Source organism: Seriola aureovittata, chromosome 4 (genome assembly GCF_021018895.1).
Source record: "Seriola aureovittata isolate HTS-2021-v1 ecotype China chromosome 4, ASM2101889v1, whole genome shotgun sequence".
NCBI lineage: Eukaryota > Metazoa > Chordata > Actinopteri > Carangiformes > Carangidae > Seriola > Seriola aureovittata.
Genome location: NC_079367.1, coordinates 17,160,671 through 17,174,980, shown reverse-complemented (window position 1 = coordinate 17,174,980; position 14,310 = coordinate 17,160,671). Strand labels below are relative to the sequence as shown.

At 43.7% G+C, this 14,310-nt stretch overlaps 1 protein-coding gene across 2 annotated transcripts in view; it reads left to right on the top strand.

Moving 5' to 3' along the window:
- Positions 1 to 14,310, top strand: part of npas1 (neuronal PAS domain protein 1) — a 64,099-nt gene that overhangs the window by 19,695 nt on the left and 30,094 nt on the right. Inside the window, exon 3 of one of the 2 annotated variants that reach the window (XM_056374903.1) lies at positions 5,012 to 5,230. The gene's annotated coding sequence lies outside the window, so the exon portion shown is untranslated. Of the gene's footprint in view, positions 1 to 4,425; positions 5,231 to 14,310 lie in introns of those variants that run through there. The other variant, XM_056374904.1, reaches the window with a different exon arrangement.

The window sequence follows — 14,310 nt, the reverse complement described above, 5'->3', positions numbered from 1 at the left end:
TGCAATCCCTGAATGTTGAAAAAAATGTTACATTCTTTTGTCGACTTACTAGCTTTTTTCAAAACTTTCAACCACATCTCATAGTCTTCATCAGCAGATGGAGTTAAGAGCGAGTTTCCAAGGTCAGGAATAAACATTTACGCTCAATTTCCATTCATTCTTTTAATCTCAGTGTCATTCTTTGCCTCCTGTGCTTCAGAGGAGGAATCGAAGATAGTATAAGTACATAGTGTTCTTATTTACACGTTAGATGTATTTGTTCCCTTTTACTCTTATTTTCTACTCGTACTACACATGTGCGAGAGTAATATTGTGGTTTATACTCTGCTTCACTTATTTGACAGCTAGAGTTACTAGTTGCTTTACAGCAAAAGGCAACACCATTTAAAATACTTGATCAGCTTATAAGACATGATATTTGATCTAGATTGAAGTACTCAGTAGTATTTAATGGAGATAAAACTGTCTCGTCCTTGACCTGTTACATTAAAATGGTGCCTCATCAATAATAAATCGGTAATTAGTTTGATTAAAAAACCTAGAACGATCTTTCTTTCAATACATATGTTTAAAATTTTTCTGAACCATTCCTCGTAATTGAGGATGTTTTCATAAGCTAATGCCGCTTTCAAGATGCTAAGGTTTTAGATATTTCTTCTGTCACTGGACTGAAAAGGCAGTTTTCTGTCACCACATTGAACTGACCACAGCCGATAGCATGTGAAGACAGGCGGAGAAACAAGGTCAGACATGGGTGTGACTGTCTCGCTGACTGCAATAGTCGTCACATGCTATTCCACATGCATGTGCAGACGCACACGCAGAGACGCACGCGCGCACTGACTAAGGCTTTTCACTCTCATTCACACACTCGCTTCCGTTACATTTCATTTTCATCAGGACGGGTTAATTCTCCGGCCTCGGGTTGTGGTTTTTTTTACTTCCAGGAGCACCCTGATTTGTGAAGGGAACACCTGTAATACTGCTCCGCGAGGCAAGCCTCCGGTACTAAAATAAGCCTATGAGGGCTCAAACACATGCTCTCACACACACACACACACACACACACACACACACACACACAGAGTCAGATACACACACACACACACACACACACACACACACACACACACACACACACACACACACAGAGTCAGATATTCCCTGCAAGTCTCCTTCAAGGACGCCTGGGGAAGACTTGGAGGACAAAATCACACACTCCCTCTCCCAGTGTCTCAGACGCGCTGCACTTCTAATGCAGACAGAAAGCCTCCTCCAAAGAACCAACTCTCTCTCTCTCTCCCACGCAAACACACACTTACACTTACACACACTTAAACACACAAATACCATGAAAGGCCCTTCCACCTTCCCATCCATTTGAGCAAAGCAGGACATTTTCTGTTTCTCTTATTGTGACTCTCTCCTGCTCTCAGCTGTTTCAAGCTGTTGAGAGCGTATGTGTTGGTGTGCGCGCGTGTGTGTGTGTATGTGTGTGTGTGTGTGTGTGTGTGAGAAGTGGAGGGGGCTCACTGGGACTCTTTGACGACCTCATTCACTCCCTTCTCTCCCCCCACCTCGACCGCGCCATAGCCGACATGCCCAACAATGAGACGGGAGGGTGGGAGTCGGACAAAAAACACTGAATGCGTCTTCATTTGCCTGAACTTTTCACACGTCTTTTTCCTTTTGTTGTCGGCTGCCTGTTCACTACAGTGCTGCGAGCCGCTCGGCCAGTTTCCGCTGGCAAGACAGCCAACCAAAGCAGCACTTTTCCTCCCACCCCTCCCCTTCTCTGTCACCTCCCTCCCCTCTTTTCCACAATGTTAAGCCCATTTTTAGCTTGACATAATCTGAAATGGTACTTAAGTGAATTTATGTCTACCTCAGTGCATTAACTTCTGCTGTTTCCTCCTTTATGTTGCTGTTTTTTTTTTTTTCTTTTCTTTTTTTTTGTAGCGGGTGCAGCGATGGAGGCAGCGTGAGGGAGGGAGAGATTTGAAACTCAGACCACGGAGTAGACAGCCTATCAGTATTCAGTAGAGAAAGTGAGTGATGGAGGGAGAGAGAGAGAGGCGGAGAGAGAGAGAGAAAAAGGAGGAGGGAGTGATGTATCAATATTCTGAGTAGTGTTTGAGGGCAAGGGGAACGAACAGAGGAGAGGGGGGAGGAGGGGGGAAGGAGGGGGGGGGGATTGGTGGGAGAGAGAGTACTTCAGTGAGTCTCTGAGTGTGATTATTTGTTCACGTATTCGCCTGCGTGTGTGGATGCGTGTGCGTGTGGATCTGTGATCGTATATGTTGTTTGCCTATGTGTATGTGGGTCTCAGCACATGTTGACTATAGGTTGAACATACAGTGTGACTAAGTACAAATACTGTACTCTAGTACAGTATTTGGGTACTTGAGCGTTTCCTTTTTATGCTACTTTAGAGACCATATCGGAGTGGGAAGGCAGAACACCGTTAAGTATGTTAGACCATTAATTTCATACTGGCCTCCATCACTAAGAGAGATCCACATTTCTTTTAATTCTCAAGTAAACGTAGTGCCCAGAAAAGTTTGCCTCCTGCCAGAGACCCAGCTCACTATCGGATGTTTACCACAAAACTTTATCCAAACTTTTGCCTCGTATGATTAAGGAAGACCAGTCAGGCTTTATTAAAAGCTCGGCTTGTGCATTCATTATAGAAGATCACTAAATGTTTCAGATGCAAAAAGCCAGAAGTGGATGGTTTTGTGGAAAAAGCCTTCAGCCACGTCAAATGACCATATCTGAGCCTCATTTCCCAAAAGCATCTTAAGACCTTAGCCAACAGACTCACACTGGGACTTAGATCATCTTAGCCTTAAGGCGCTTTCGGGAAAGGGGACCCTGTTTTTGTTTTTACCTCGGAGCAATTTGGTTTAAAACTGTAAGTTTATTAAATGGTTGAAGGTCCTTCATAGTCATCTGTTGGCAGCGGACATCACAAGCAGTGGTGTGTGCAGAAACTTTGAGGTGCTGAGGTTTCGTCAGAGGAGGGCAGCGGCTCTCTGCTGCCCTTCACTTTGCCAATCGACTGGCATGATGCTGTTTTATATTATTACTCCTCTACATTTCAGAGAGAAACTCCTTTAGTTTTTACTCTGCTACATTATTTGACACATAGTGTTACTTTGCACATTGACAAACAGTGTATAAAATATGATGTAATACTTCATTCAAAAACAATATATGAAGTAGTCACCCAAAACATAATATTAAAGCATCAGTAATAGTAATCCAGTAATATGACATTTCCTGTATAATGACTTCTTTTGCTTTAAACTTTGCTTTTATGACTTCTGTCCTTTTACTTATGTAAGATTTTGTTTGTGGGAGTGTTTTTACATTGTTTTCTCAAGTAAAGGGGCCGTCTTCAGCGTAGTCATGTGGATAGCTTGCAGGCTGAGTGTGTGTGACACACTTCGCCGCAGCTGTTGTGAGTAAAACAACAGGTAGTCGTATTGCTCACTTCCACACAGTCACGTTACAGTGGCTCATCTTCCATTTATGGACATTTGTTTAAATGCCTAGAACAACCTATGTTTATGTGTACCTGACAAGCACCTCTTGTGGCATTTCGAGTTCGATCTTTTTTTTTTTTGCCTCAGATGCAGAGGCAGACGTAGCGTGACATTGGTATATGTTATGGATGGACGGATCAAAAAATTTGTATGACTGCTGGTCACATCCTGTTTCCTACTGCCAGTCAACGCTGTTTTCTTTTAAACCACGGCCAGAATCTTTCTCTAAAGTTGTAGCTGTTGTGCCTAAACCTTGTCAGTAGTGGTGGCAGGTTGGTGTTGGTTTATTAGGATGGGAGCTCTATAAATTCTGTAAGTTTTTAACGATAAATAAATTGATCTCTGAACCTTGAAGAGATTAGAAAATGGTCTTATAAATGATGTTTTATATTGATCAACAAAGGCAGAAAATGCGGATTCTGTATTAGTGGATTTGGAAGATTTCATTTCATTTAGTTTGGAGAAATGTGTTACCACCATGATGAAACATATGTTTGAGGTAAAACATGTTTTGTGGTTGAGGGTAAGTCTCCAGGAATATGCAATGTCGTGCTAAGTGACAGAAACAAGTTTGTGTGTGTGTGTCTGTACGGGACGGGAGTCACAGTTTACAATACGTTTGGATGTGATGGAATCTCCCACTTGTTTCAGTCATCCTCTCTCCCTCTCTCCCTCTCTCCCTCTCTCTCTCTCTCTCTTTTACTCTGGCTGCTAATCAGCATTTGAAAGGCAGCTTTGACAGTGAGAAAGAAAGTGAGGAGGAGGGAGGGGGGCACAGAGAGGTGGGGGCAAACGAAAGCATGAGACACAGCGAGTTAGGGAGGGAGAGCCAGAGAGAGACTGAGGCGAGGGGCTGTACAAGCATGCCTTTTATATTTACTAGTGACTGAGAGAGAGAGAGAGAGGGAGCAGCTGAAGGCAGAGACAACTGGTGTGCACGGCTTTCCCAAGAGGAAATGAAAAGAAAGAAGCTCAGCGAGGAGAGTGAATGAGTGAGCGGGAGAGAGGAAGGGTGGGAGGGAGCATGCCGGCTGGAGAGAGAGAGAGAGAGAGAGAAGGAGAGGGAGAGAGAGAGCGAGAGGGAGAGAGAGTGAGAAAGAGATTCTCACACTGGCTGTGTCCTAATCCGAGTCCATCTCCAAGAAGCAGCGGAGCAGAGTGTTAGTGAAGTGAGTCTGAGAGCCAAGGAGAGCTACATCAGCTAGCGCCACTCATACACACACACACACACACACACAGACACACACACACAGACACACACACACACACACACACACACACACACACGCGCACACTCTCTCTCTCTCTCTTTCAAGCTCGCTCTTTCACACACACTCTTGCAACGGGAGTCCACGATGTGTCCGGCAGCGCGGCCACGGCTTTTGTGAAAGTGAGGGGATTGACGCTGCCCCTGTCCCAGCCCCCTTGGCTCACACACACGGTGTTTGTTTGCTGTGTTTAAGCTGGAGGTGCTGGTGGAGTAGGAGGTGGTGGTGGTGGTGTTGGTGGTGGTGGTGGTGGTGGGGGGCACCGCCAGGGCAGAGCAGGGGCACCGGAGAGGAGAAGAAGAAGAAGAGGAAGAAGAAGAAGAAGAAGAGGAGGAGGAGGAAGAGGAGGAGGAAGAGAGAGACAAAGTGGATCAGTTCAACAGCAGCAGACTGAACGCTGGAAATGCCCGTCAGGTGAGTAGATAACGGATCTAACAACTTATGGTCAGCACACACACACACACACACACACACACACACACACACACGCATGCATGAGTGTAAACACACTTTCCCACTCGCTTGCTAGATTTTCTCACACACACCTCAAGTTGTCACCTTTTGTCAGATTTTTGCTGTCAGATTAAAACAGATGAATTTTGATCTGTTAATCTCCTGCTACATTTATCTTTGTACACATCATGATAAAGATTAAAAGATAAAGATCTAAAAGTTTTATTCTATTTTTTGTTAAATCTAATCCTAAAGTACTTTTTTTCTTTCCCTGAGATAAAATAGCGGCGGTGAACTTTTTACTGTCTCATTTAGGACAGAACAGAAATGTTCCATATTTAGTACATTTATCTTACTAAATTACTACATTAGCAGTGAGACTAAAGTCAAAGTCATTTTCTCCTCACGTAATAATTGATAAAATGGAACAACAGAATGAAGAGTTTAATTTTAAAATTGACCTCTACTTCCCGGGTTCTCTTTTACTGTGTGACAGTATGTTGGATCACAGAAAATACACAGATAAATGTGCATATTTTTGCATAAAAGTGTAGATTTAAAATTTATTATAAATGAATATTGATGTGTTTCGTTTGATTAGATAATTTGACTAAATGTTTGCTCTCCCTTGAAGGCACCATTATTGCTTTTCACACAAAGTTCGTTGTGCATTTCATCAATTTAGTTTGACTGACTGCAAATATTCCAATCTTTGCTTTTTCAGATAAGCTAAATAATTATGTACATTTGTGTTCTGTGCTGAGTGACCTCACTAATAATGGCCCAACACTTTCTGATGAATTGTAAACTGTGTGCGTGTGCGTGTGCGTGTGTGTGTGTGTGTGTGTGTGTGTGTGCACGCGTGTGCTGGAGTTTGAGATACAGAAGCAGAGAGTGAGCGGCTGCGTGTCCTTCTCCACCTGCAGAGGCAGAATTGGTCACAGTTTACTGGCTTGGTAACATTCGCTGCCTTCAGGGTGCTTGCAGCAGGTGGTCCAAATTGGCAGAATGACTGTGACAAACGCACAGTGTTCGCTCCTGCTGTAAAGTAAATAACAACATCAAACCATCACATAGTGATTTCAGGTTTTCAGTTTTTTTTTCTTCTTCTTTTTTCATAATTTTTCAAGCATTGTGTTTGGAGGTCTTGTTACTTGAAGTAAAAAGTCAGAATAGTGGAACAGTTTATTTCACAAAGGAAAAATGTGTGTGCATGGGTGAGTAAGTGTGTGGATGTGCACGTATGAATGCACTAAGTGTGTTTTCGATGATTTCCTGCAAGATTCCCTGTCTGCGTGTTTGTGTTGAGTGTTTGTTTTGCACACTCTCTCCTGAATGTCACTCCGAAATCTATGTTGTGTGTTTGCTTTAAATTGTGCTGTGTTTCGTACACCGCCAACAGCATCATTTGCACACACACCTGCTGAGATAGCAGCCGCTAGAGATAAATTCAAACCAAATAACTACATGCAGCACAGAGTCACTCTTTCAGGTGTCGGGATGAGGTGTCAAAAATGAAACTACTGGTAAAAAAGAGTTACTGTCCAGTCTTACGTGCATTCAGTTCAGGCAGTTTTTACTAACTTAGTGCCAGAGCAGTATTTTTTTTATCTTTATCTTTCTCAATTTTTTTTTTTTAATATGATGAATATCTCCACTTCCCTGTCCGCAAGGTTGTATAGCAACACTGACACGAAACAGGGTCAGACCGTGTCATTGCATGTGCACAGTACAGTTTATACCCCGGCCCAATGAGCCACTAAGCCTCTCCATCCGTTTCAGCTCTCGCATGTGCAGGACGCTTTGGTCGTGACCTGCCTTCAGGCCTTTTTTATTAGACCCAGACGCAGGTTCCTTCTTTGGATTTAGGGAGCTGCGGCTCATGCCAACATGAACAGCAACTGTGTGACAGACCCTGACTTTGTGAGCGTGAAAATGTTGGCAACAAAGTGTACGGTTCAAAGACGTAATAAAAGGTAGTTGGAGCATCACTTTTATTTTTCTGCGCTGGTGTTACTGCTGAATTCTTCGGCGCGTAAAAGAACAATCGCCTGATTAGACAGAAGTCATAAATTCAGGTATACAAAAGTGAGCAACCCTGACAGAAAGGAAAAGTACAATGACTTTTTTATATTGCTTAATTTATGAATACATCTGGGTCGGTAGACAGCAGCTTTCACTTTTCTCAGGTAGACGTACTCCTCACCTCTCCCTCCCTTCCTTTTTCTATTACTCTCTTGATATTTTTGTCTCTCTCTGTTGCCTTCTTACACATACAGTGAGGTGGTCAGTGTCTGGTGTGTTGACAGACAGCCGCTCACACACTTCTTGCTCTCGCTGTGCGTGCATGTGCGTGTGTGTGTGTGAGAAGAGCGTTGACAGACAGTGTGTGGGTCTGTGACAGAGGGTGTCAGCGTGGTGTCAGGGAGATGTGTTTAGTGTCACACTCTGCTGACCTGATCTCCGGTCGGACTGTCCACTCCGGCCCCGCTGTGGCTCCTTACATAACCCCCGCTGTCATTCACACACCGGCCTGAAGGGATCCACCAGCCTGTGTGTGCACGCACTCTCTTTCTCTCACACACACATGCAGTTACTCAGTGACGTGCACACGATGTATAGGCATCCACATTCACAGCCACTTTCCCTCTAAATGGAATATCTGAGCAGGTGCAAGATTCACATCTTCCTCACAGTCACTCTTTCATGTCTTTTTCTGTTTTCCTGTTCTCTAATTTATGCCATGACATAAAGCAGAAGTTACATACATTAACAATGTATCTGGAAATATTCAAACAAAGCATCAAACTCTGAGCACTGTGTGGGAATATGGTACGAGGCCAGTGGGTACCCTTGTTTCCCCAGTGTGCTGCGAAACACCTACACAACTTGTGCAACTGTTATCAAGAGTTTGACACCGCTCTGAACTCTGACATTTGCACCATGCTAATTGATGTGTCTGTATTAGCGAGTGGACGTCTCTGTGCTGGTGTGCAGAACGAGAGTGCGCTTTCAAGTCCTGGCGTTCAGTACACAAATTGGTGTGTGTGTGTTGCAGAGGGCGGTTGACCCTGTGTGCTGTTCTTTGGCCTGTGGTTATTTGGAGGTCAGTGCTGATGTGGTCTCTGCCTGCAGGAGTGGATTTACCATCCTCAGCCTTCTAGAGAGCTGCATCCACTTAGCTGACTCTTCCACAGTCGGAGGGAGAGGTTTCTTTCTCCCTGCTACCTTTTTCTGTTTGTTCGCCAGTAACTTTTACAAAATCTTGGAACGTTTGAAAATTAGGAACAAACATTATCAGTCCTCACATGAGAGCACATTAGCATTCGTTTTGTGAAAGTGCTCAAAATAATTTCATTGACTTTCCTGTAAGTCCCACTTTTCACCTTAAGAATTGCTTTACATTGAGGTTGGGGTCGTTAACCTCAGAATAGATTGGAGCCATTATTTTGACCTGGGCTATTTTATTGACCCAGCGTTTTGTCATTCGAGCAAAGATGTCATCAGGGTCAGGGATGGTTAACTTCATAATGGACTGAGCATTTGCACTTAGTGGCTTTCTTTTTATTCTTTTTTTCATTGCACTTTTATTCCCAAAGTGATCTACTTTTAGATGTTTTCTACTCGTATTTATTCCTGTGAATCGTTCTAATGTTCATGTTGAAGTTGCAATCACCCTGTTGATTCTCCGTCTCTTTATGCCCAAAGTACATTTACTAACCCCCAGAGTGCATTGCACTACTTCTGAAACGGGGTAAAGTGAGATAGTAAGATAGTGGAAGTAAACCGTGAAATAATTTTAACACTTGCCTTTTCAGTTTAGATTCTTTAGTTTATTGCTTGTTTAAATAAAAATAAGATGAAGATGTGATAAATAAGATGTTATCATGTTAGTCCTCTGCTGAAAATGTCCGCTAACGCTATAATGTCAGCATCCTTCCTCAAGTTATTATACTTGTTATACTGCTTAAATGATTAGTATTCAGTATTGACAGTATTTATTTGAGAAAAATCACTGGAGAGCAATCTCCAGAGAATGGATAATTTTTTTAGTGAATACTGTAAATATATGGGATTCCGTGCCCTCATACTTTCAACTTCATATTTAATACAGTGCAGGTGAAATGGAGCATTTCTTTTGTGTACACTCAGGCCGCGGTAGACGGTAATTATGACAGGCATGGATTGGATTCTGCGTAGCTCCACGCCCGTGAGGAGTGGACATCAAAGCACGCTCACCAAAGCTCTCTGTAATAAAAGAGGAGGAGGAGAAAGATATTGATTACCAAGGGTGAACATTAGCAAATCTCTTTCTCTCTCCTATTTTTTCATCTATGTCTTTATCCGTCCATCATTTCTCTCCGTCTCTCTCTGTCTGATTTGCCTCCCTACGCCTCTACTTATGCTCTCTCCATCCCCCACCCCCCCACCCTCCCCTCCCTCTAATCATTTATTTATCGCTGATCTCTTTATTCTGTATTCTTCCAGTTTAGGGGCGGTCTACACTGTGACTGCACGGTGCTGGTTCACTCACACAAGCTGTTATCATCATTCCTTTACACCCTTCCCGAACCCTCCTCTTCCTCCTCATCACCACAGAGATACCTGGGGGGCGGGTGGGGTCACTCTGGTCCAATCTAACGCCGTATTGATTCCATTAGATAATTAATGACCCTGGCAGGGGCCAGGGAGGAGCAAAGACGGGGTTAGGAGAGATGGGGTGGGGGGGGGGTGATGATGGGAGAGACGAAGGGGGTAGGGGAGGGAGAGGGGGAGGGGGGTGACGCCAAGGCCCTTGAGAGTTGGAGAGAACCTTGGGTTGGGAATGATCCAGAGTCGTCAAGGTCAACCGCAGCCAGCGCTCCGATATGCCGAGCGAGTCCGAATATGGAATACTGAGAGAGAGGAGGGAGAGAGATCTTCATGTCCAGCAGCTGTCGATTGATCAGCGGCTGAAAAATTGTACATTAAAAAGTCTTTTGACTTCCAAATCCTGGGGTCCAACCAGGGCCGTAATGCATGATAAGTAGTTTTCAGCCCTCCAACCAGAATACCAAACTTCATCTCCCCGGACGCTCCAGACACTCATTTACAACTACTCAACATCATGAAAGGCAAGATAGAAAACTAGCTACATCAAATATTCTGTTCATGTTATTTCCAGCCATGTTTTCTACACCTACACCATGATATTGAACGTTCTCTATTTGATAAAATATTATTCACAGGAATATCTTACATCGCTGTTTAATGTGTAGTCCGCATTTACCTTTGGTTGGAGATAATTAAAGATGGGGGTGGGGGGTGGAGAAAGAGGCAGGGGTGTCAGAAAACTTTTATTATTAACTTTTATGAAGTTTTTATTTGAGTAAACACTACAAATAACCAGTTTGATGCTATACACGTCACTTTTTGGGGCATGTTTTGCCTTTGCAGCCCTCGAACCAGGGTCCTGCTTTTCAAAAGAATGATTAGCGAGCATTGCTTAAAAGCACATTGCAGATGTTGACAGCTGTCACTTACACATTGCAGATGACTTTGCGAGTCCTACAGGGCTCATTCATGCCCATGTATGGATCGCAAGTACTGGGAAATGAAGTACTGTTGGAAATTGCAGCCTGCATGTTGCAGACTTAGTGAAACTGGCCCCAGGAATGTTACAGTCGTGGTATATGGTATGTGTCTTTATCCCTCAGCTACCAGGATACCCGCTAAAATGTCAGGTATTAAGCAAGAAAGTAGCGTCATCCGCTGTGTTTTTTCAGTTTATCAAACGAACAGTGAAGAAGCATATGAAAGGTTTTTCCATACTCAGGCTCACAGATCTTTATCAGATTTGTCGTCCTTCAGACGACATCGAAAATCATAAAAATCCTCAGAACTGGAACTACTCTCTTCTTCCTTTTCTTATAAACAGTACATTGCGAGGCTCGGTCCTGCTCTTTACCTTTGCATTATCGCAGTGTGCATGTCGTCTCCAGTGGGCTATGAGAGCTCCTCTGCCTCCACCTCCACATTCAAAGTCTTGGCCAGGCTCTGTATTGGGCCCCAGGGGTTGGGGAGATGAGGCATAAAACAACCATGTCTCTACCTAGGGGAGCTGGTGGCATGGCAGCGGGGCTATTGTCTGTCTGCGTGCTGTTTGACTTAAATGTGTTCATTTGCCTGATGCCCCTGACTCCCTACGGGGAGGGGTGGCTCGGGGAGAGGAGGGGCACGCTAACGAACCTCTGACAGCTGGAGGCCCTAATTAAATGTCCCTGCTGAAAATAAACAGAGCGGGAGCCAAGCGAGCAGCCAGAGAGAAACGCACAGCAAACAGCGGCTGCGAACGCTCGCCGCAGTGCCCTCCTCTCTGCTGCTTCTTGAGACCATGCCAAGAGAGCACGGCTCTATAGGGTAGGGGTCTCAAACACACACTTGCGTGTACACACACACACACATCCACCACACTTATGAATATGTAGCACTGCAGCAACACATTGTGAACACCTGCGGCCACACTTGATACAGGTTGATCTCTACAGCTGTGGGCGCAGTATATTTTTACTCTCAGTGCTCTCAGAAGTCACACTTTCCTTTTCCATATATTTCCAACTGTGCCATTACAGAATGAGTTGACTCAGTTCTGTTGAAAGGATTGTTTCACACTCTGCGTCTAGATGACACGTCTGACATTCAAGCCTGTTGTGCTGCTAGCTAGCCGGAGCATTAGCAGTCAAAGTGGCGGGGTCCATTTGGGTGAGTGCATTAATGGGCCGCCCAACCTGCGACAAGGTTATGAGGCTGATTGAATAATTACTGTGGAGGCCCCTGTCCATTATGCCCCTGTGTCGGCCCAGATAGAGGGAGATGCAGGGAGAGATGGAGAGATAGATGGAGACAGAAAGATGGAGGGAGAGATTAGATAAGCACAGATAGGGTCAATTAAGAGATAAACATACAGATATGGGATGGAAAAGGGTGTGTGTATGTGTTTGCGTGTGTTTGTGAGGCAGTGAAGATTTGAGAGTAAATTGTTTCCCGCCCGTGTCTCCTTTTGATCGTTCTGTCCTACTGTACGCAGTCTAATTTGGCATTTAGTGCATTTATCCAGGTAAGCTGGAGAAGGTGACAAAGGTGAAGTTGTTAGACAGAGGTGCGCTGCCCTCTGCTCGACCCTGTCTCCTCTTCACCAGACTCTCTGAAAAGAGGACTGTCAATGCCGCAGGCTGGAAGCTTGAGGGGAAAATATAAAGGTTTCCTATAGCTGAATGAAGTAAAACATAAGCCAAGAACAGTATATTCTGACAATGTAAATGCCCTGAGTAAAGGTTAAATCTGGGGCTGGAAAATTAACCAGATGTGTCAAATTAGCAAGTTCATCATTTTCTTACTGACTTATATTTGTTATAAGGAACTCAATTTTAAAGTCAATTATTTGAAGCCCATATGATGTAACTTTAAAGAGCTACAACTACCATTTATACGTAACAGTCAGTCCAGCGACTTTAATTAATCGTGCTGTAATTGCTCATGTATTAATGTATTTTTCTCACAAGGTAACATTAGCCTTCATTCATCCTCATCAACATAAACGGTTAAACAGTTTATTGTGATAAAGACTTTAGATGAGTAGTGTGCAGTAATGTAGTAAAAATCATGTATTAAAGCTTCTTTTTTTTTTTAACGTTTTATTCCTTTTTTTTTTTTTTACATCAGGTCAAAACTTTGCTTTCTGACCAAATACTTGTAAGACTAGTGACATCCCCAGCTGTACTTTGTGTTTAGTGCCAATTAGCATATGATTAGCAAACAAAAGTGGTGAACACGAGAGACTTCATAGGCTACATGCTAAACAAAAGCATGTTAGCATTGTGCATGTGCTTAAGTACAGCCTCACAGAGCTGCTACAGCTCTGTGTTGTTTAGAGATCATTACGCTTTGAGCACCTTTTTTCAATCTCCATTAATGCATATGTTCTGATAAACACTGGAGATATTGGGAAGTAAATATTCATTGTATATCCACTTACCCAGTTTCTTTAGAGGCCAATCTTTCTATCACTGACCTAGGACCATGTAACCAATAGAAAACAGAATTCTTTGCTTTACTACCACTGCCTAAACACAGAATAACACTACTAAAGGTAAGTGGCTGACCCGATCTCCCCTTTCAACAACTGTTCTCTCTTTGTTGAAGCCCTCGTTGACTCCGCTGCCTTTAAAACTGCTCCAAGAAGTTTTCATGCATACATTTAATGTTGGCTGTTTTAGCCTAGATTTGTGAAATGATATCTGCCAAACCTGCCCAGCTTCTGCCGACCCCTCTTAGCCAAGGTCAGCATACCCATGCTCAAACTCGAGACATAATCCATTTTCTACTGCCCCGGCAAAGCTCTACTGACTTGATTGTGCTGACCCAGCCAGGCCAAAGAAAGAGACGGTTAGAGAGGGAGAGGCAGTAAGAGAGAGAGAGAGAGGGCATCTGAGGCCCAAGGGCATGACACCGTGGTGCTCGGGGCCACACTAGCCCTTTAAATGTCAACACAGCACAGAGGGGAGGAGGAGGAGGAGCAGGGTGCGGAGGGGAACGGGTGAGGAGCGGGGCTCAGTTTGAGGACAGGGAAGAATATTGGCACCTTCCACTACAGGAGGGTAGTGCTGGAGACCAGCAGAAGGTGGCACAGGGGAAAGCATGTGTTTCATAGATAGAGATATTAGAGATTGAGAGATATTTGCTTTAAACGCCAGTCACAGACAAGTCTGAATATTCTCTCAGGGATGAGGAGAGACATTCGAAGATCTGTGATTTTCAGCTTAATTGTGACTTCAGAGGAGGCTCAGTGTTTTGTCTTATGTCTATTACCTTGGGAACAGCCCCTGACCTTTATGTGTGGAAGTACATAGAGTACCTAATTGCTTTCTCTCAACGTCAACACTTCTTTCTTTTTCTTTCTTTCTTTCTTTTCTTTCTTTCTTTCTTTCTTTCTTTCTTTCTTTCTTTCTTTCTCATAAAATGGGTTTTCATGCAAATTATATTCTATCAAATGATAAAGGCTA